Source organism: Mya arenaria, chromosome 6 (assembly GCF_026914265.1).
Source record: "Mya arenaria isolate MELC-2E11 chromosome 6, ASM2691426v1".
In the NCBI taxonomy this organism is placed as follows: Eukaryota; Metazoa; Mollusca; class Bivalvia; order Myida; family Myidae; genus Mya; species Mya arenaria.
The window spans coordinates 42,765,366-42,785,936 of record NC_069127.1 but is presented as its reverse complement, the minus strand read 5'-3'; the positions used below and the strand labels follow the sequence as shown (position 1 = coordinate 42,785,936).

The 20,571-nt window shown below is 40.2% G+C and overlaps 3 long non-coding RNA genes across 4 annotated transcripts; 1 reads left to right on the top strand and 2 right to left on the bottom strand.

Moving 5' to 3' along the window:
* Positions 1 to 518: 518 nt before the first annotated feature.
* On the bottom strand, positions 519 to 4,168 carry LOC128236443 (uncharacterized). Its single transcript, XR_008261357.1, has 4 exons — positions 4,034 to 4,168; positions 3,596 to 3,700; positions 2,542 to 2,892; positions 519 to 1,207 (listed from the first exon to the last, which is right to left on the bottom strand). It is a non-coding gene; the product is annotated as an uncharacterized LOC128236443 (long non-coding RNA).
* A 595-nt stretch (positions 4,169 to 4,763) lies between these two features.
* LOC128236442 (uncharacterized) lies at positions 4,764 to 8,616 on the top strand. The gene is made up of 3 exons (XR_008261356.1): positions 4,764 to 4,897; positions 5,809 to 5,936; positions 6,239 to 8,616. It is a non-coding gene; the product is annotated as an uncharacterized LOC128236442 (long non-coding RNA).
* Positions 8,617 to 9,300: 684 nt separating this feature from the next.
* On the bottom strand, positions 9,301 to 11,087 carry LOC128236444 (uncharacterized). 2 transcript variants are annotated; one of them, XR_008261359.1, is made up of 3 exons: positions 10,157 to 11,087; positions 9,863 to 9,952; positions 9,301 to 9,734 (listed from the first exon to the last, which is right to left on the bottom strand). It is a non-coding gene; the product is annotated as an uncharacterized LOC128236444 (long non-coding RNA). The 2 variants fall into 2 exon arrangements; XR_008261358.1 differs by having other exon boundaries at positions 9,301 to 9,952.
* Positions 11,088 to 20,571: the final 9,484 nt, after the last annotated feature.

The following is a 20,571-nucleotide window of genomic DNA, read 5'->3' as shown; positions in this document are numbered from 1 at the left end:
AATGTATCACACCGCCAGGTAACGCTTGGATACAGTGCCATTGGTCCCCTTGCTCGTTTTTAAGCCATCCGCACCATAACAGTGTCTGAATATGGTCCAAATTGGCATGGGGGATCGAGTTCATGTCCCTATCCCACATAGCCTGCCTAAAATCCTAGGGTATTCACATGTGCCATCACCTAGGGCCAGGTCTCGGCTACACAGTGACATAGGTCCCTATGGTCCCCTTGCTCGTTTCTGCGAGAACGAGCCTTACATGTTTCCTCGAGAATAATGCTCTTATTGTATTGATTTTGATGGTGATACGGTGCTAGCATCGCATCCCCGCGGTGATATGGTGATACGGTGCTACGGTGTTAACTTCACGCACATCAGTAAAACCCACTGCAATGAGTGTACTGTACCAATAATTCGCCCACTTTTGAAAATTATAAATATTTAAAAAATAAAGGCTTAAATAATGTTCCCGACTAACAACAAACTTTTTTATTTATTTCTATTATCTATAAAATGTTACATGTTGCTCTTTTTGAATGATTATTTTTGGAAGAAACTCTTTTAATATGATGAGAGTTAAAAAGAGAGATATTCAAGTTCACAGGCCCAACCTGGTTCAATTTCACTATTGATGATAAATTGCTCATTTTCAGAGATCAATATTAGATTTCCTAATTTGAAGCTTTGGAACACAAATTACTATTTATATGAAAAGAAACCATAAGGAATTTAAATGCTAGGCGAATAATTGGTGAACAATTTTAAACAGTCGGAGCTGGTTTCTTGTTATACACAATATAAACAAAAAGACAGTTACAAATAAATGATTATATAGTATGGTTCGTATAAAGAGCGAAATCTCCGAAAATAAAAACAACTAATTTCTTAAATATTCTTTTCGTAACATACTGGTGGAAACGAACGACCCATGTCTGTCACATTGATAATGTTGTCACCATGTCTGTCACATTGATAATGTTGCCACCATGTCTGTCACATTGATAATGTTGCCACCATGTCTGTCACATTGATAATGTTTCGAGTCGAGCAGATATTAATCAAATCTTTACATGTCGGCCATCTCCGGTAAAACAAAGCCGATCGGGATCCGATTGGGATGGTCCTCAGTTTTGCTGCCCTCCGATCAGCGCCACATGCAGGGGAAGCAGAACAGCTATCACCAGCGACATAGAAGGGCGGCTTGCTGGCGCTGGAATATAGACCATGATGTTTACATTTTATTTGCCATGTAACTGGCGCCCTCCGATCAGCGCCACGCATACCAGGGGAAGCAGGACCGCCCCCAGAACAATAGACCGGCGGCTTACTTGCGCTGGAATATAGACCATGATGTTTACTTTTCATGCGCCATAAAACTCTTTTTTTTTGGAATCCACGAAGCAGCAAATATACGTGCATCTCTGAATCATTGGCTTTCAACGCGTTTACTGAATGTAAATTCCTTACTTGTAAGTATTCCAACCCCAGGTGTTAATATTTTTAACTCCGTCATTACATTTAATGTATTATGCTTATACTGTGGATACAATGACCCCTAGGCTCATAAACAGACACAAGACTTTTAAGTGTATTTTTATTTAATCCAAACATAGGTGATACTATTAGCCAAAGATTGGGATATGTCTTGATATGATGATATGCATAATTATTTAATATACATTGGCAACCATTTTCGTTAAAACAACTTAAGAAAAGGAACACACTATACATTTCTATTTATAACTTATTTTCTTCTGTTTTAACTTCATGTTATCCGGTTTAATACTTGAATTTGCTTTGTATTGTTATATCTATCTGATCCCTATTATGACAATAACAATCGAAACTTTGTCATTTGTAAGTGTCTATTTTGAACAAATAACGTCCCGTAAAAATGTATGTGCTCATGATTGGCTCTCTATTGGCCCGCATCCGTTTCCGATTGTTTTCTGCAAAAGAGAATTAATACGCACTTATGTTTGAAAGGCCCAAGATCCGCAAACGAGGAGGAAATACCGGAAGCGAGGAAGAAGTACCGGAAGCAATATTTTTTATCGTAATTCTCATCATCAAATTACAAAAATGGACAGCATAGTTTTTTTTTATTTCATTTAATCAAACGCTATGTTACATAACAACACAGGGGCCAGAAACAAATTATTTTTGTTTATTTAAGCCTATATGTATATATAGAGAACAAGAGAATATAAGAACAAGCTCATACACAAGTCAAGTTGTTCAGGTATATGTAAATGCAGTCTTATTCACTAAAAATATTTCAAACCCTGGATGGTACGTTTCTTTGTTTAAACATTACCATTCACAATGTTAGGCATTTTGTCGCTAATTAGGGCCGTGGCCCCATTCACAAAATGGTAACAAGCTTTATTACGTAACCTTTCTCAACCTGGTTCCCATCTTGAGCCTTCACGTTTTACCCCGAGGGTGTTTTTTCCAATGGTAAATGAAATCGTTTATTTAATAAGTTCAGCAAAATTCTATCATTTTTAACAAGAACAGCGATAACTGCAATGTAATATTTACCATTCGAGCCAAGACCATCTGTATGCGTCACACAAACACCCGATCCAAATGCACAGTTGGAAGACGTAGTTGATGGGGTAGTTGACGTCGGTGACAACGCAGTTTTGGACAAACTTGATGAAAATGTTGATACACTCGATGACGTGGTTGATCGTGTGACTCCAACCGCTGGTGTCTGTGATGGTGGGATCATTGATAATACGTCTATGTAACCTGTCAATATCGTAGTCTAAGAGTTTAAAGACTCATTTGAGGACGCAGTTGACGTCGTTGAAGAGGTAGTTGGCATAGTTGAAGAGGCAGTTGAAGTCGATGACAACGTATTTGGTGACACACTTGATGGTGAAGTCTCTGTTAAAAAGTGAAAAAGTTGACATTCAAGTAAACGTTTTATCATATAGCCATAATACATTACCTTTTCAACATGTTTCCACTCTTTCAAGTTTATGTTTGTCCTTATAAAGAAAAACCATAATTAATATTCAATTGAAATTTGGATAATTTGGTAAATAAGTTCAGGAAAATACGATCATTTACATAAATTGCATTTAAAGCGGGCTTAAGACTACAGTGACGGTTACACGAGTTGGTCTTAAAGGAAAGGGAAACATAGGAGCGCGACCAGGGACCTGCGCCCTTCACACAGAACCGAAACAATACATAGTTTAAAGTTAAATGTAATTATTTTATTTCTGAAATGGTGCAGTCCAGTGTATTTTATTTATGCCAGTGATATAATTGGAATTGTTAAAAAATCTACCAAGACGTCGGTCAATTCCAGAAGCTGTGCAATGCGACAAAAGTTAATTTTGATGGAAAATTGGTTTACGTCCAGAGGCGGTTACTGGACTGGATGTAAAAAGGTGTGGGGTGCCGTACATAAGGCGCGCACCTTAAGACTTGCGTCCACTCCATAATACCGACATATAGTGTCACATGTGGTAAGGGGAGAGGAGGTTACCGCCAATAACATTTAAGCATTTATTTGAGATTTAAGGAAGTGAAAAGACCAATCATAACATTATTTATTTACCAGATCAAATTTTCAACATACCGTTACAGGGCGGAACATCGCAATATCCCCATTTCACGGATGCGAAACAGTGGCTCCAGCTCTTTTAGGAGCTGTGTATAAAAAGGATCCAATGACACTTCCGAGCTAGACCAAAAGAACGGATATCATCGTAAAACGTAAGTATGACTCGTTATTTTATCTAATATCACAATTATGAGGGCTCATTTGAGAAATCGGGGAATGCAGTGCCATAAAAATATGTTTAATCTTCACACGTATTTGGGTTATTTTGTAAATATATTGTTTATGAAGTTATTAAACCGATTCTCCCATCAAACACATCAATGTTTACAAACGAAAGTAGAACATTTTCACCAATTTTCAGCTGAATTTTACTCAAGAAGCTTACATTTAAGATAAAGTCAGTATTATCGAGTGCTTTTATTTTGTCGGGAATAAAAATGACCGCCTGATTACCGGAATAAGCATGTTTATACTCCTATTCTGGTTTGAGCCAAAGCCAGGGAGCTGGAGCCAAAGCGTGGAGGCTGAGCCAATACGCTGTATAATAATGCATTCAACTGGTCTTATTTGGAATAAATTCAGATTTTTTATTTATAACTAGTATTAAGATAGTGTTGTATTTTTTAAATATATAATTATTTATGATTATTTAATGCAATTCATCTGATAATGGGCGTTGCAATCTCAGAAATGCCGATGGAGCTAAACAATCCTTTCACAACATCTGTATAATTATATGGTTACTGTTTCATCATGTGCCGGAAATGTAAACATTCGGAGGAGTTCCGAATGAAATGTAAAATGTGTGGACCGGTAATTATGTGAATGGGAATAATTATGTTTCATGTTGTTTTGTTATGTTTACTGCATTAATAAACCATGAGGTAAGCTGTTTTCTTTAATTTAATCTATATTGGAATTAAATGTTTACCTAACTTTATTTGTTAATGTGTTGAAGGTGACATTAGTAAAATTTTATTACGATTGCCCCCGAGTTGTTTTATTTTTAGAACACTACACATATCCGGATGTTGCTATTTTTAGAACCAGAAGGTATTTCCCCGCTATTCATAGGTCAATAATGGAATTTCTACGTCGTTGATTAATAGTTGGAAACTCGTAGAAGTTTTCTCATGAATATACGTTTAAAATAAGTAAACACTAAAAGTGTACACTGACAGTTGATTACGATACATCTAATTACAGTAAAACATGGATTATAAGTGAATTATACGCGTAAGAGAAGATTTTCTGTTGAAAAAACTAATGTCAACAATCAGCATGGAACTGGGATATTCGTATCAAAGGGCTATTCATGTAAGTATCCTTGAGTAGTTGTGTACGTTTATGTGTTCAAAAATGTTTTGTTTTTTTAATTTATCTTTGGAATACTTAAATCATTTTTATTTGCTAAATGTTAAGACAGCGTTGTACTATAAATATATATGTTACATACTTTACATCTACTTATAATGCACCAGTCAATTGTCACCATGCCCCCCCCCCCCCCCCCCCCCCCCAGGTCCGAGGAATAGCTGGGACTTTTGACTTTCGGTCCAGCCAACCTCGGGTAAAATCCTCGTCCTGCGGGGATGAATTGGTGGTCAAATCCTCGCCATATGTCCCCGTACCCCAGGGAGCCTAGGTAAGGCATATTCCCTGCTATAATTTGCTCAAAGACAAAACCACCGCATTCACCCCGCACTGCGATGCCACCTGAAAGGTAAAAACACAGCCCATTTCCCCGACTATCCCTGGCATATCCCCAGACCTGGGGAGCCGTGGTTACAATTGACTGGTGCATTATGTACATGTACCATATTTTTAAATGTACTTATGTGCATCATTTATGTATATGCTATGAGTATGTAATCTTTTATTTGATTGTTTTATCTTAGAAAAATATTAGACTTAAAAATACCCATTATTTGTTTACAAACTGCATATTTTCAAAATAAAACTGTATTAAAAGATGTACATGGTTTCGGGCTGGAAGCCACGACAGCTTGGACACAAGCGACATTCATTTGCTTGGTGTAGGTCTCGTTGAACGCCATACTGTTGTTCATTATCAACCATATGCACAACAACTACACATTTGTGCCTACCAACCCTTACTCCTGGCTAAAACGGTTATTAGTGCAGAATGTATAAGTAATACATGTGCATTTGTATTTTACGGTTGTAGTTTTCTGTTGGTTGATAATCAGAAGTCTAATTTCTTTCAGGCAGGAAAATGACTGAATATTACTATTATATGAAGAATTCCAGCCTGCATTAAATACTTTGTTGGATCATTGAGACAGATTTGACATCCATGTCTATCCACAAGGCAGTCACATCTGATAGAGATGATGTGAGTATTTCATATAAAACATATTTGAGTTGGTGTTTGTTGTTTTATAAACTCACTGTATTCAATAATCCAGTGGTGGTGGTGGTGGTGGTGGTGTTGGTGATGGTGGTGGTGATGATGAATTTTATTGATAAATTTAGTAATTTTCTTTATATTATATACAGTCATGTATGTATCAGCTTATTGTTGTTGTTTTTAAATAATGTTGAGAAATTTTAAACTGTTTATATTTTATTTTGTATATGTATGGCAGTATTATTATCTATACAAATTAGTTAGAAAGTACTTTTTTTCTTTTACAGCACTAAACATTCTAGATGGGTAAAGAACCTGAAGGGGCATGAAAACCAAATCAGCATTGACTCAGCATTGAGTAATTATCATCTGTGCACACACTACAAGTACAAACGCATGGGAACAAACCAAACTTCAAATGTTGAAGAGTGAAGAATTATTGTGAAAGATTCTAAATGTTAGAATACCATTGACTAAATAAAACAAATAGACATCGATTACCAACAAAGACTGTTTACATGTTATAATATTAAAAAGACATTAGTTGAGAACTTTCACTCTGACATTTTTGGAGGGGCATTACCGCATACTTAGTGTTCTTGTTTCTTTACATATTTTAATTTACATTTAAAAGTACATCCATTGTTTTTAAATCTGAATTCTGAGTTAGTATCATAAGTAAAATTCATTCATTTGAATGATTACATTTTATGAATAAGTCCAATTAAGCTTTATCAATTTTTACAAGAAAAAGGTTGATTTTTAAGCATTTTATTAGTTATAAAAATGTATATTTACATGACATTATGTATATTTTCTTCAAAACTGAACGGTAAACTATCATAAATTGTCTTTTAAATTGTTCATCAGACATCATAGAAAATATTTAAAATAATTTCAGCAGGTTGTCTTATTATTAACTTTTTTTATGAATTTATAAAACTGCAATATATTTTCAAACATCGAAATACTGCTCTGTTCCTAAGACTCACAAGATCAATCAAAATGATTTTTTTGCATGTGTATAAATAATGCTGTTTGGTTGAACTTATGTTTTCTGTTAACTGAAGTTTATTTCACCAAAAACTGTTGTGTTTATTTAATAAGCTCTGATAAAATATTTAAATAGGCAAAATATTTTTAATTCATGGTAAAAAATCTTCAAAATTTGGATAAAAGTCCCATAGTGTGCCATGATAATAACTATGTTGTCAGTAAAAGCTTTATAAAAGAGTGTATTACTTATACCTTAATTCAGTTTAAATAATTATGGCCTTTAAGGATTTGTGTTTTCATATAGAATTCCTGTTATATTGAGCTTTGTCGATTTTTGTTGTTGTTTTGTATTATGTACAATTACTACTTCTATTTCCTAACTTTTGTCTCATTTGTCAAATTGAATTGTTACATATTTAAGTGAAAAAAACACACACACTATTTTCAAAGATGCACTCTTACTCCCAAATAAGACTTATCACAATTAATATTATTGTATTATTGTTTTGATTTTTTTTAAAATGGGTTGATAGATGTCAACAACAATGTTTCTAATGAAGGATCTTGAGTTCAATTTGCTAATAAGAATGAACATAAAACATGCTATTTCTGCCTTGAGATACTATAGTAGACCACACTAAATCTTTAAGCAATCACCAATCATTTAATATTTGTCATGCTTTCTGCTATTATAAACAGGGTCACAAGCTTGTTATCAGTAAACAATATTTCAGTAAATACATTATTTAGTAAGTAGTTATTGTTTTATCATTCAATTTGATGTGTGTTATAAATACAATTATATGTATTGATTTCAAATTTCAAAGAGTTTCACTTTGAAGATGCTCATTTACGATAATGAACAGACACACAAAAACTAGACACATTTGATACTAATTATATGAATGATTATTGTTTAGGTGACCTCTGATTTGTTTTGGAGATATTCATAAATGAGTGTTATTCTTTATTGTCTTCAGTTTCTTATACATTTAAGGATTTTTATAATTGCTTTTCTGGTATATATTTCAATGTAATTTAATGCAAATGAAAACACACTTTAAACTACACACATTTAATACTAATGATATAAATGATTATTGTTTACATGTACTCTGATTTGTTATGAAGATATTCATAAAGGGGTGTTCTTCATGTTATTATACATTTTGGACGTGATTTAGTATTGCTTTTCTGGTATATATTCATTTAATGCACAAAGAAATTATTTTAAGTGTTCAGTATCACTTTCACACATTGTTTACTATTATTATTTTTTGCATATTTGGCCTATTTATGCTTATATGTGCATTGCTGTATTTCAAAACCTTTGTGAAAAATAGAAACGGTTTTATTTCTTTCATACATAGTCTGATACATATTCAGTTTGAATGCGTTATTTTTATCATATTTGAAAAATTTGCCATTGTCCAATAAGACACATGCTGTTTTTGTGTTAATATCGTCTAAAAACATCCATTTTCAACTCTTCTTTACTATGTACATTTTAGTATTATTAAACAGCTAAAAACAAGGCATGTTATGTTATAAATGCATTTCATCTAGTAAACAATGTTCACTTTTTATATAACAGTTCAATAATTATGTTCTATTTATGTTTGCAACATTCAGACGAAATGATAATGTTTATTAAAGTACTACAAAAATTGTTAAATTGTTATTTCATATCACTTTTTCATGATGAGGAAACTTATTCTTCCCTACAAGTTGTCATTCCAGCATGGTGACGTTGCCCCCTCCCCCTATATGATTAGAACTGCAGTGTACATGAACAATAACTCTATTTCAGCGTATTGCAAGAGTTATTCCCTTTGTATCTTTCCCTGTCCGGAACATAACTAGAAAACTACTTTTTTGGAATTTCATTAAACATCATTCAATGGTATTTAGCACAACGAGAGGAAGTGCAGTGCACAATGACTATAGCTGTTTTTAAGCTAATTACATAATTATTGCCCTTTGCCGTTTTGTCTTGACCAGAGCATTACTTTAAAACTGCTTATGGTATTGAAATAAAACTTGGTATATGGATAGGTGGCAATGACAAAAATTACAGTGCACAAGCACCCTAATTATGTCGTGTTCATTAATGTACCCCACCCCTAATGAAATGTTCAACTCTTCAATTTCAATGCTTTTGCCTACGTTGTCAAGCAGAATACTACAATATTTTGAAAATTTCATAGATGCGGTTCAATGCATCATAATATGCTTGTTGGCCTTGACATTCCTTGTTTTTCAACATATAACAAATGCATAAACTATTAAACGGCGCCCTTTGATGCTTTGCATCAATGGTCTTTCTTGTCTTAAATGTAAGCTTCTTGAGTGAAATTCAGCTGAAAATTGGTGAAAATGTTCTACTTTCGTTTGTAAACATTGATGTGTTTGATGGGAGAATCGGTTTAATAACTCCATAAACAATATGTTTACAAAATAACCCAAATACGTGTGAAGATTAAACATATTTATATGGCACTGCATTCCCCGATTTCTCAAATAAGCCCTCATAATTGTGATATTAGATAAAAATAACGAGTCATACTTACGTTTTACGATGATATCCGTTCTTTTGTTCTAGCTCGGAAGTGTCATTGGCTCCTTTTTATACACAGCTCCTAAAAGAGCTGGAGCCACTGTTTCGCATCCGTGCATTTACCGCCAAGCGTATAACACCACAGGTAGCCACTGTCGCTTGGGTCCCGACAAAAGTTTGCCGCCGGGAAAATTCGCGTCACCATGGTATTCATGTGCGTGTGGAACATTCTGAAATCGAGGTCACATTCGCGAGTAAAGATGTTATGAATGGGTTGTGCATTGCCGAAATTAAAACAATCAAAAAACGAAATACAGCTCATTTTCACCTTTAGATTCATTAATAAAATATATCATACCCAAATCCAATTCTGACACGGGCTCCCCGTTATGGTCACATTCACCGTCCCATTGTAGAACTTGAACGTTTCTCCGACATTCCTGCATATCTTGTTAGCCAAAGTAAGAAAAAGTTTAAAAGCTTGAATTGAATCACTGGAGTATCCATTGCAAAAAATAGACAAAACCAATTGATATTCCAATAAATCAGTTTAACACTGAATGTCCACGTGAATAACATATCGATTTTTAGTAATTCATTTTTAAAGAAACTGTGCGAAATAACCGCATGGAGATTTTATTTACGTCCAGACCTCGTAAATAGCGTCTCATGAACCCCCTCGCTCGTAGATAGCTTTGGTTCCGATCTCGTCCTCGTAGACCGCGTCTCATTAAATCCCGAGCTCGAAGTTAGCGTCTCTGTTATTCCCGTGCTGGCTGATAGCGTCTCCATCGTTCCATTGCTGTCTAATTGCGCAATGTACGAGGTGGAGTTTATGGACGTGGGAGAGGCTACTAGCCCTCCCATCAAACCTAAAATCATTAAAATGAAGAATTATTGCGTACAAAATATATATTTGATTTTAACCGTTCGTGTTTGTGTACAATGCTTTATTGCATTAACTTGATGTATCGGTAATATATAACTATTTAGTGGCATAGTTTTGATCAATACTTCGATCGTGTGGAATAAATGTTAAACTCACCCAGTCGTATGCTGTAAACCTAGCTTTTACTCGTTCTTTCAAAATTTGAATGTAAACGTATGCGCATTGCATTTAATGTTTTGTCTGTATGTTTTTGCAAAACAAGTGATTGTAACACAAAATCATATTAAAGAAAGAACTTACATAATACAATTAGGCATGTACAAACACATGATATCTTCATACTGTTGAATCCGGAGTTCGGTCTGAAATAAAAATAAATATATGCCCTTTTTGGTATTTCAAGTAGATCCGTAAAAACCTTACGTAATGAAAAACTACAGCCACATCCGTTTTTGGGATCTTGGAAAACAACCAATGAAATTTTAATAATTCAAATTACAATTTGTCTTCTTTGTTTCAATTGATTATGAAATCGGAAGTGATATGACCGATTTTCCAATCTTTCAAGTTTCCAAAACGTGATTATGGGGTCACAGGGCATCAAGAGTTCACATTAATTATTAAACTCCATTGACTATATACATATATATGTATGTGTGTGTACATATATTATTTTTGTATAAAATATAAATAAATATTGAGCATGTTTAGAATTGTCAATATTTATTGATCATGGACCTGTCTGTTAAGATGATCATGTGGAAATCGTGTCCGTTTTACCAGGTTTTTTTCCCTTTAATATATTGTTCATTTACTTACCAAACAGCGTTTGGCATAACATGTATCTCTGGTACCCGTTTGGCATAACATGTGTCTCTGGTACCCGTTTGGCCAAACATGCATCTCTAGTACCCGTTTGGCATAACATGTGTCTCTGGTACCCGTTTGGCATAACATGTGTCTCTGGTACCCGTTTGGCATAACATGTGTCTCTGGTACCAGTTTGGCATAACATGTGTCTGGTACCCGTTTGGCATAACATGTGTCTCTGGTACCCGTTTGGCATAACATGTGTCTCTGGTACCCGTTTGGCATAACATGTATCTCTGGTACCCGTTTGGCATAACATGTGTCTCTGGTACCCGTTTGGCCAAACATGTGTCTCTGGTACCAGTTTGGTCATACATGTGTCTCTGGTACCCGTTTGGAAAAAATGTGTCTATGGTACCCGTTTGGCATAACATGTGTCTCTGGTACCCGTTTGGCAAAACATGTGTCTCTGGTACCCGTTTGGCACAACATGTATCTCTGGTACCCGTTTGGCATAACCTGTATATCTGGTACCCGTTTGGCATAACATGTGTCTCTGGTACCCGTTTGGCCATACATGTGTCTCTGGTACCCGTTTGGCATAACATGTGTCTCTGGTACCCGTTTGGCCAAACATGTGTCTCTGGTACCCGTTTGGCCAAACATGTGTCTCTGGTACCCGTTTGGCCAAACATGTGTATCTGGTACCCGTTTGGCATAACATGTATCTCTGGTACCAGTTTGGCATAACATGTATCTCTGGTACCCGTTTGGCATAACATGTGTCTCTGGTACCAGTTTGGCCAAACAGACATCTCTGGTACCCGTTTGGCCAAACATGTGTCTCTGGTACCCGTTTGGCATAACATGTGTCTCTGGTACCCGTTTGGCATAACATGTATCTCTGGTACCAGTTTGGCATAACATGTATCTCTGGTACCCGTTTGGCCATACATGTGTCTCTGGTACCCGTTTGGCATAACATGTATCACTGGTACCCGTTTGGCATAACATGTGTGTCTGGTACCCGTTTTGCCAAACATGTGTCTCTGGTACCCGTTTGGCATAACATGTATCTTTGGTACCCGTTTGGCCAAATATGTGTCTCGGGTACCCGTTTGGCCAAACATATGTCTCTGGTACCCGTTTGGCATAACATGTGTCTCTGGTACCCGTTTGACCAAACATGTGTCTCTGGTACCCGTTTAGCATTACACGTGTCTCTGGTACCCGTTTGGCATAACATGTGTCTCTGGTACCAGTTTGGCATAACACGTGTCTCTGATACCCGTTTGGCCAAACATGTTTCTCTGGTACACGTTTGGCATAACATGTGTCTCTGGTACCCGTTTGGCATAACATGTGTCTCTGGTACCCGTTTGGCATACATGTGTCTCGGGAACCCGTTTGGCCAAACATGTGTCTCTGGTACCCGTTTGGCTAAACATGTGCCTCTGGTACCCGTTTGGCCATACATGTGTCTCTGGTACCCGTTTGGCATAACATGTGTCTCTGGTACCCGTTTGGCATAACATGTATCTCTGGTACCCGTTTGGCATAGCATGTATCTCTGGTACCCGTTTGGCATAACATGTGTCTCTGGTACCCGTTTGGCCAAACATGCATCTCTAGTACCAGTTTGGCAAAACCTGTGTCTCTGGTACCCGTTTGGCATAACACGTGTCTCTGGTACCCGTTTGGCCAAACATGTGTCTCTGGTACCCGTTTGGCCAAACATGTGTCTCTGGTACCCGTTTGGCATAACATGTGTCTCTGGTACCCGTTTGGCCATACATGTGTCTCTGGTACCCGTTTGGCATAACATGTATCTCTGGTACCCGTTTGGCCAAACATGTGTGTCTGGTACCCGTTTTGCCAAACATGTGTCTCTGGTACCTGTTTTCCCAAACATGTATCTCTGGTACCCGTTTGGCCAAACATGTGTCTCGGGTACCCGTTTGGCCAAATATGTGTCTCTGGTACCCGTTTGGCATAACATGTGTCTCTGGTACCCGTTTGGCCAAACATGTGTCTCTGGTACCCGTTTGACATAACATGTGTCTCTTGTACCCGTTTGGCCAAACATGCATCTCTAGTACCAGTTTGGCATAACATGTATCCCTGGTACCAGTTTGGCATAACATGTATCTCTGGTACCCGTTTGGCATAACATGTGTCTCTGGTACCCGTTTGGCCAAACATGCATCTCTGGTACCAGTTTGGCATAACATGTATCTCTGGTACCAGTTTGGCATAACATGTATCTCTGGTACCCGTTTGGCATAACATGTGTCTCTGGTACCCGTTTGGCCAAACATGTGTCTCTGGTACCCGATTGGCCATACATGTGTCTCTGGTACCCGTTTTGTATAACATGTATCTCTGGTATCAGTTTGGCATAACATGTATCTCTGGTACCCGTTTGGGCTAACATGTGTCTCTGGTACCCGTTTGGCCAAACATGTGTCTCTGGTACCCGTTTAGCATAATATGTATCTCTGGTACCAGTTTGGCATATCATGTATCTCTGGTACCCGTTTGGCATAATATGTGTCTCTGGTACCCGTTTGGCCAAACATGTGTCTCTGGTACCCGTTTGGCATAACATGTGTCTCTGGTACCCGTTTGGCCATACATGTGTCTCTGGTACCCGTTTGGCCATACATGTGTCTCTGGTACCCGTTTGGCATAACATGTGTCTCTGGTACCCGTTTGGCATAACATGTGTCTCTGGTACCCGTTTGGCATAACATGTGTCTCTGGTACCCGTTTGGCATAACATGTGTCTCTGTTACCCGTTTGGCCATACATGTGTCTCTGGCACCCGTTTGGCCAAACATGTGTCTCTGGTACCAGTTTGGCATAACATGTATCTCTGGTACCCGTTTGGCCAAACATGTGTCTCTGGTACCCGTTTGGCTTAACATGTGTCTCTGGTACCCGTTTGGCATAACATTTTTCTCTGGTACCCGTTTGGCATAACATGTGTCTCTGGTACCAGTTGTGCATAACATGTATCTCTGGTACCCGTTTGGCATAACATGCATCTCTAGTACCCGTTTGGCATAACATGTGTCTCTGGTACCCGTTTGGCGAAACATGTATCTCTGGTACCCGTTTGGCATAACATGTGTCTCTGGTACCCGTTTGGCCAAACATGCATCTCTGGTACCAGTTTGGCATAACATATATCTCTGGTACCAGTTTGGCATAACATGTATCTCTGGTACCCGTTTGGCATAACATGTGTCTCTGGTACCCGTTTGGCATAACATGTGTCTCTGGTACCCGATTGGCCATACATGTGTCTCTGGTACCCGTTTTGTATAACATGTATCTCTGGTATCAGTTTGGCATAACATGTGTCTCTGGTACCCGTTTGGCAAAACATGTGTCTCTGGTACCCGTTTAGCATAATATGTATCTCTGGTACCAGTTTGGCATATCATGTATCTCTGGTACCCGTTTGGCATAATATGTGTCTCTGGTACCCGTTTGGCCAAACATGTGTCTCTGGTACCCGTTTGGCATAACATGTGTCTCTGGTACCCGTTTGGCCATACATGTGTCTCTGGTACCCGTTTGGCCATACATGTGTCTCTGATACCCGTTTGGCATAACATGTGTCTCTGGTACCCGTTTGGCATAACATGTGTCTCTGGTACCCGTTTGGCATAACATGTGTCTCTGGTACCCGTTTGGCATAACATGTGTCTCTGTTACCCGTTTGGCCATACATGTGTCTCTGGCACCCGTTTGGCATAACATGTGTCTCTGGTACCAGTTTGGCATAACATGTGTCTCTGGTACCCGTTTGGCATAACATGTGTCTCTGGTACCCGTTTGGCATAATATGCATCTCTAGTACCCGTTTGGCATAATATGTGTCTCTGGTACCCGTTTGGCCAAACATGTGTCTCTGTTACCCGTTTGGCATAACATGTGTCTCTGGTACCCGTTTGGCATAACATGTGTCTCTGGTACCCGTTTGGCATAACATGTGTCTCTGGTACCCGTTTGGCATAACATGTATCTCTGGTACCCGTTTGGCCAAACATGTGTCTCTGGTACCAGTTTGGCATAACATGTGTCTCTGGTACCCGTTTGGCAAAACATGTGTCTCTGGTACCCGTTTGGCCAAACATGTGTCTCTGGTACACGTTTGGCTTAACATGTGTCTCTGGTACCCGTTTGGCATAACATTTTTCTCTGGTACCCGTTTGGCATAACATGTGTCTCTGGTACCAGTTGGGCATAACATGTATCTCTGGTACCCGTTTGGCATGACATGCATCTCTAGTACCCGTTTGGCATAACATGTGTCTCTGGTACCCGTTTGGCGAAACATGTATCTCTGGTACCCGTTTGGCATAACATGTGTCTCTGGTACCCGTTTGGCATAACATGTATCTCTGGTACCTGTTTGGCATAACATGCATCTCTAGTACCCGTTTGGCATAACATGTGTCTCTGGTACCCGTTTGGCCAAACATGTGTCTCTGGTACCCGTTTGGCTTAACATGTGTCTCTGGTACCCGTTTGGCATAACATTTTTCTCTGGTACCCGTTTGGCATAACATGTGTCTCTGGTACCAGTTGTGCATAACATGTATCTCTGGTACCCGTTTGGCATAACATGCATCTCTAGTACCCGTTTGGCATAACATGTGTCTCTGGTACCCGTTTGGCGAAACATGTATCTCTGGTACCCGTTTGGCATAACATGTGTCTCTGGTACCCGTTTGGCATAACATGTATCTCTGGTACCCGTTTGGCATAACATGCATCTCTAGTACCCGTTTGGCATAACATGTGTCTCTGGTACCCGTTTGGCCAAACATGTGTCTCTGGTACCCGTTTGGCATAACATGTATCTCTGGTACCCGTTTGGCCAAACATGTGTCTTTGGTACCCGTTTGGCATAACATGTGTCTCTGGTACCAGTTTGGCATAACATGTGTCTCTGGTACGCGTTTGGCATAACATGTGTCTCTGGTACCAGTTTGGCATAGCATGTATCTCTGGTACCCGTTTGGCCAAACATGTGTCTCTGGTACCCGTTTGGCCATACATGTGTCTCTGGTACCCGTTTGGCATAACATGTGTCTCTGGTACCCGTTTGGCATAACATGTGTCTCTGGTACCCGTTTGGCATAACATGTGTCTCTGGTACCCGTTTGGCATAACATGTGTCTCTGTTACCCGTTTGGCCAAACATGTGTCTCTGGCACCCGTTTGGCATCACATGTGTCTCTGGTACCAGTTTGGCATAACATGTGTCTCTGGTACCCGTTTGGCATAACATGTGTCTCTGGTACCCGTTTGGCATAACATGTGTCTCTGGTACCCGTTTGGCATAACATGTGTCTCTGGTACCCGTTTGGCATAACATGTGTTTCTGGTACCCGTTTGGCATAAAATGTGACTCTGGTACCCGATTGGCATAACATGTGTCTCTAGTACCCGTTTGGCATAACATGTATCTCTAGTACCTGTTTGGCATAACATGTGTCTCTGGTACCCGTATGGCCAAACATGTGTCTCTGGTACCCGTTTGGCATAACATGTGTCTCTGGTACCCGTTTGGCATAACATGTAGCTCTAGTACCCGTTTGGCATAACATGTGTCTCTGGTACCCGGTTGGCATAACATGTATCTCTGGTACCATTTTGGCCATACATGTGTCTCTGGTACCCGTTTGGCCAAACATGTGTCTCTGGTACCCGTTTTGCATGACATGTATCTCTGGTACCCGTTTGGCATAACATGTATCTCTGGTACCCGTTTGGCCAAACATGTGTCTCTGGTACCCGTTTGGCCATACATGTGTCTCTGGTACCCGTTTAGCATATCATGTATCTCTGGTACCAGTTTGGCATAACATGTGTCTTTGGTACCCGTTTGGCATAACATGTGTCTTTGGTACCTGTTTGGCCATAACATGTGTCTCTGGTACCCGTTTGGCATAACATGTGTCTCTGGTACCCGTTTGGCCATACATGTGTCTCTGGTACCCGTTTGGCCATACATGTGTCTCTGGTACCCGTTTGGCCATACATGTGTCTCTGGTACCCGTTTGGCCATACATGTGTCACTGGTACCCGTTTGGCAAAACATGTGTCTCTGGTACCCGCTTGGCAAAACGTGTGTCTCTGGTACCGGTTGGGCATAACATGTGTCTCTGGGACCCGTTGGGCATTACATGTGTCTCTGGTACCAGTTTGGCATAACATGTGTCTCTGGTACCCGTTTGGCCATACATGTGTCTCTGGTACCCGTTTGGCAAAACATGTGTCTCTGGTACCCGTTTGGCCAAACATGTGTCTCTGGTACCCGTTTGGCATAACATGTGTCTCTGGTACCCGTTTGGCCAAACATGTGTCTCTGGTACCCGTTTGGCATAACATGTTTCACTGGTACCCGTTTGGCATAACATGTGTCTCTGGTACCCGTTTGGCATAACATGTATCTCTGGTACCCATTTGGCGTAACATGTATCTCTGGTACCTGTTTGGCAAACATGTGTCTCTGGTACCCGTTTGGCGAAACATAAGTCTATGGTGCCCGTTTTGCCTCAATTGTTTCTCTGGTACCCGTTTGGCATAACCTGTATCTCTGGTACCCGTTTGGCATAAAATGTATCTCTGGTACCCGTTTGGCATAGCATGTTTCTCTGATACCCGTTTGGCATAACCTGTATCTCTGGTACCCGTTTGGCATAACATTCATCTCCTGTACCCGTTTGGCATAGCATGTTTCTCTGGTACCCGTTTGGCCTAACATGCATCTCTGGTACCCGTTTGGCATAACATGTGTCTCTTGGGCCCGTTGGGCATAACATTCATCTCTGGTACCCGTTTGGCATGATATGTGTCTCTGGGACCCGTTGGGCATAACATGTGTCTATGGGACCCGTTTGGCCAAACATGTGTCTCTGGTACCCGTTTGGCATAACATGTATCTCTGGTACCCATTTGGCATAACATGTGTCTCTGGTACCCGTTTGGCCATACATGTGTCTCTGGTACCCGTTTGGCCATACATGTGTCTCTGGTACCCGTTTGGCATAACATGTGTCTCTGGTATCAGTTTGGCCATACATGTGTCTCTGGTACCCGTTTGGCGAAACATAAGTCTATGGTGCCCGTTTTGCCTCAATTGTTTCTCTGGTACCCGTTTGGCATAACCTGTATCTCTGGTACCCGTTTGGCATAAAATGTATCTCTGGTACCCGTTTGGCATAGCATGTTTCTCTGATACCCGTTTGGCATAACCTGTATCTCTGGTACCCGTTTGGCATAACATTCATCTCCTGTACCCGTTTGGCATAGCATGTTTCTCTGGTACCCGTTTGGCCTAACATGCATCTCTGGTACCCGTTTGGCATAACATGTGTCTCTTGGGCCCGTTGGGCATAACATTCATCTCTGGTACCCGTTTGGCATGATATGTGTCTCTGGGACCCGTTGGGCATAACATGCATGTGTCTATGGGACCCGTTTGGCCAAACATGTGTCTCTGGTACCCGTTTGGCATAACATGTATCTCTGGTACCCATTTGGCATAACATGTGTCTCTGGTACCCGTTTGGCCATACATGTGTCTCTGGTACCCGTTTGGCCATACATGTGTCTCTGGTACCCGTTTGGCATAACATGTGTCTCTGGTATCAGTTTGGCCATACATGTGTCTCTGGTACCCGTTTGGCCATACATGTGTCTCTGGTACCCGTTTGGCATAACATGAGTCTCTGGTACCCGTTTGGCATAACATGTATCTCTGGTACCCGTTGGGCATAACATGTATCTCAGGTACCCGTTTGGCATAATATGCATCTCTAGTACCCGTTTGGCATTACATGTGTCTCTGGTACCCGTTTGGCCAAACATGTGTCTCTGGTACCCGTTTGGCATAACATGTGTCTCTGGTACCAGTTTGGCATAACATGGATCTCTAGTACCCGTTTGGCATAACATGTGTCTCTGGTACCCGTTTGGCCAAACATGTGTCTCTGGTACCCGTTTGGCATAACATGTATCTCTGGTACCAGTTTGGCATAACATGTGTCTCTGGTACCCGTTTGGCCATACATGTGTCTCTGGAACCCGTTTGGCCATACATGTGTCTCTGGTACCCGTTTGGCAAAACATGTGTCTCTGGTACCCGTTTGGCAAAACATGTGTCTCTGGTACCATTTGGGCATAACATGTGTCTCTGGGACCCGTTGGGCATTACATGTGTCTCTGGTACCCGTTTGGCATAACATGTGTCTCTGGTACCCGTTTGGCCATACATGTGTCTATGGTACCCGTTTGGCAAAACATGTGTCTCTGGTACCCGTTTGGCCAAACATGTGTCTCTGGTACCCGTTTGGCATAACATGTGTCTCTGGTACCCGTTTGGCTTAACATGTATCTCTGGTACCCGTTTGGCATAACATGTTTCTCTGGTACCCGTTTGGCATAACATGTGTCTCTGGTACCCGTTTGGCCAAACATGTGTCTCTGGTACCCGTTTAGCATAACACGTGTCTCTGGTACCCGTTTGGCATAACATGTTTCTCTGGTACCCGTTTGGCATAACATGTGTTTCTGGTACCCGTTTGGCCATACATGTTTCTCTGGTACCAGTTTGGCATAACCTGTGTCTCTGGAACCAGTTTGGCATAACATGTGTCTCTGGTACCCGTTTGGCCAAACATGTATCTCTGGTACCCGTTTGGCAAAACATGTGTCTCTTGTAACAGTTTGGCATAACATGTATCTCTGGTACCCGTTTGGCCAAACATGTGTCTCTGGTACCCGTTTGGCATAACATGTGTCTCTGGTACCAGTTTGGCATAACATGTGTCTCTGGTACCCGTTTGGCATAACATGTGTCTCTGGTACCCGTTTGGCATAACATGTGTCTCTAGTACCCGTTTGGCATAACATGTATCTCTAGTACCCGTTTGGCATAACATGTGTCTCTGGTACCCGTTTGGCCAAACATGTGTCTCTGGTACCCGTTTGGCATAACATGTGTCTCTGGTACCCGTTTGGCAAAACATGTATCTCTAGTACCCGTTTGGCATAACATGTGTCTCTGGTACCCGGTTGGTATAACATGCATCTCTGTTACCAGTTTGGCATAACATGTGTCTCTGGTACCCGTTTGGCATAACATGTGTCTCTGGTACCCGTTTGGCATAACATGTGTCTCTGGTACCCGTTTGGCCAAACATGTGTCTCTGTTACCCGTTTGGCAAAACATGTGTCTCTGGTACCCATTTGGCATAACATGTGTCTCTGGTACCCGTTTGGTATAACATGTGTCTCTGGTACGCGTTTGGCATAACATGTGTCTCTGGTACCCGTTTGGCCAAACA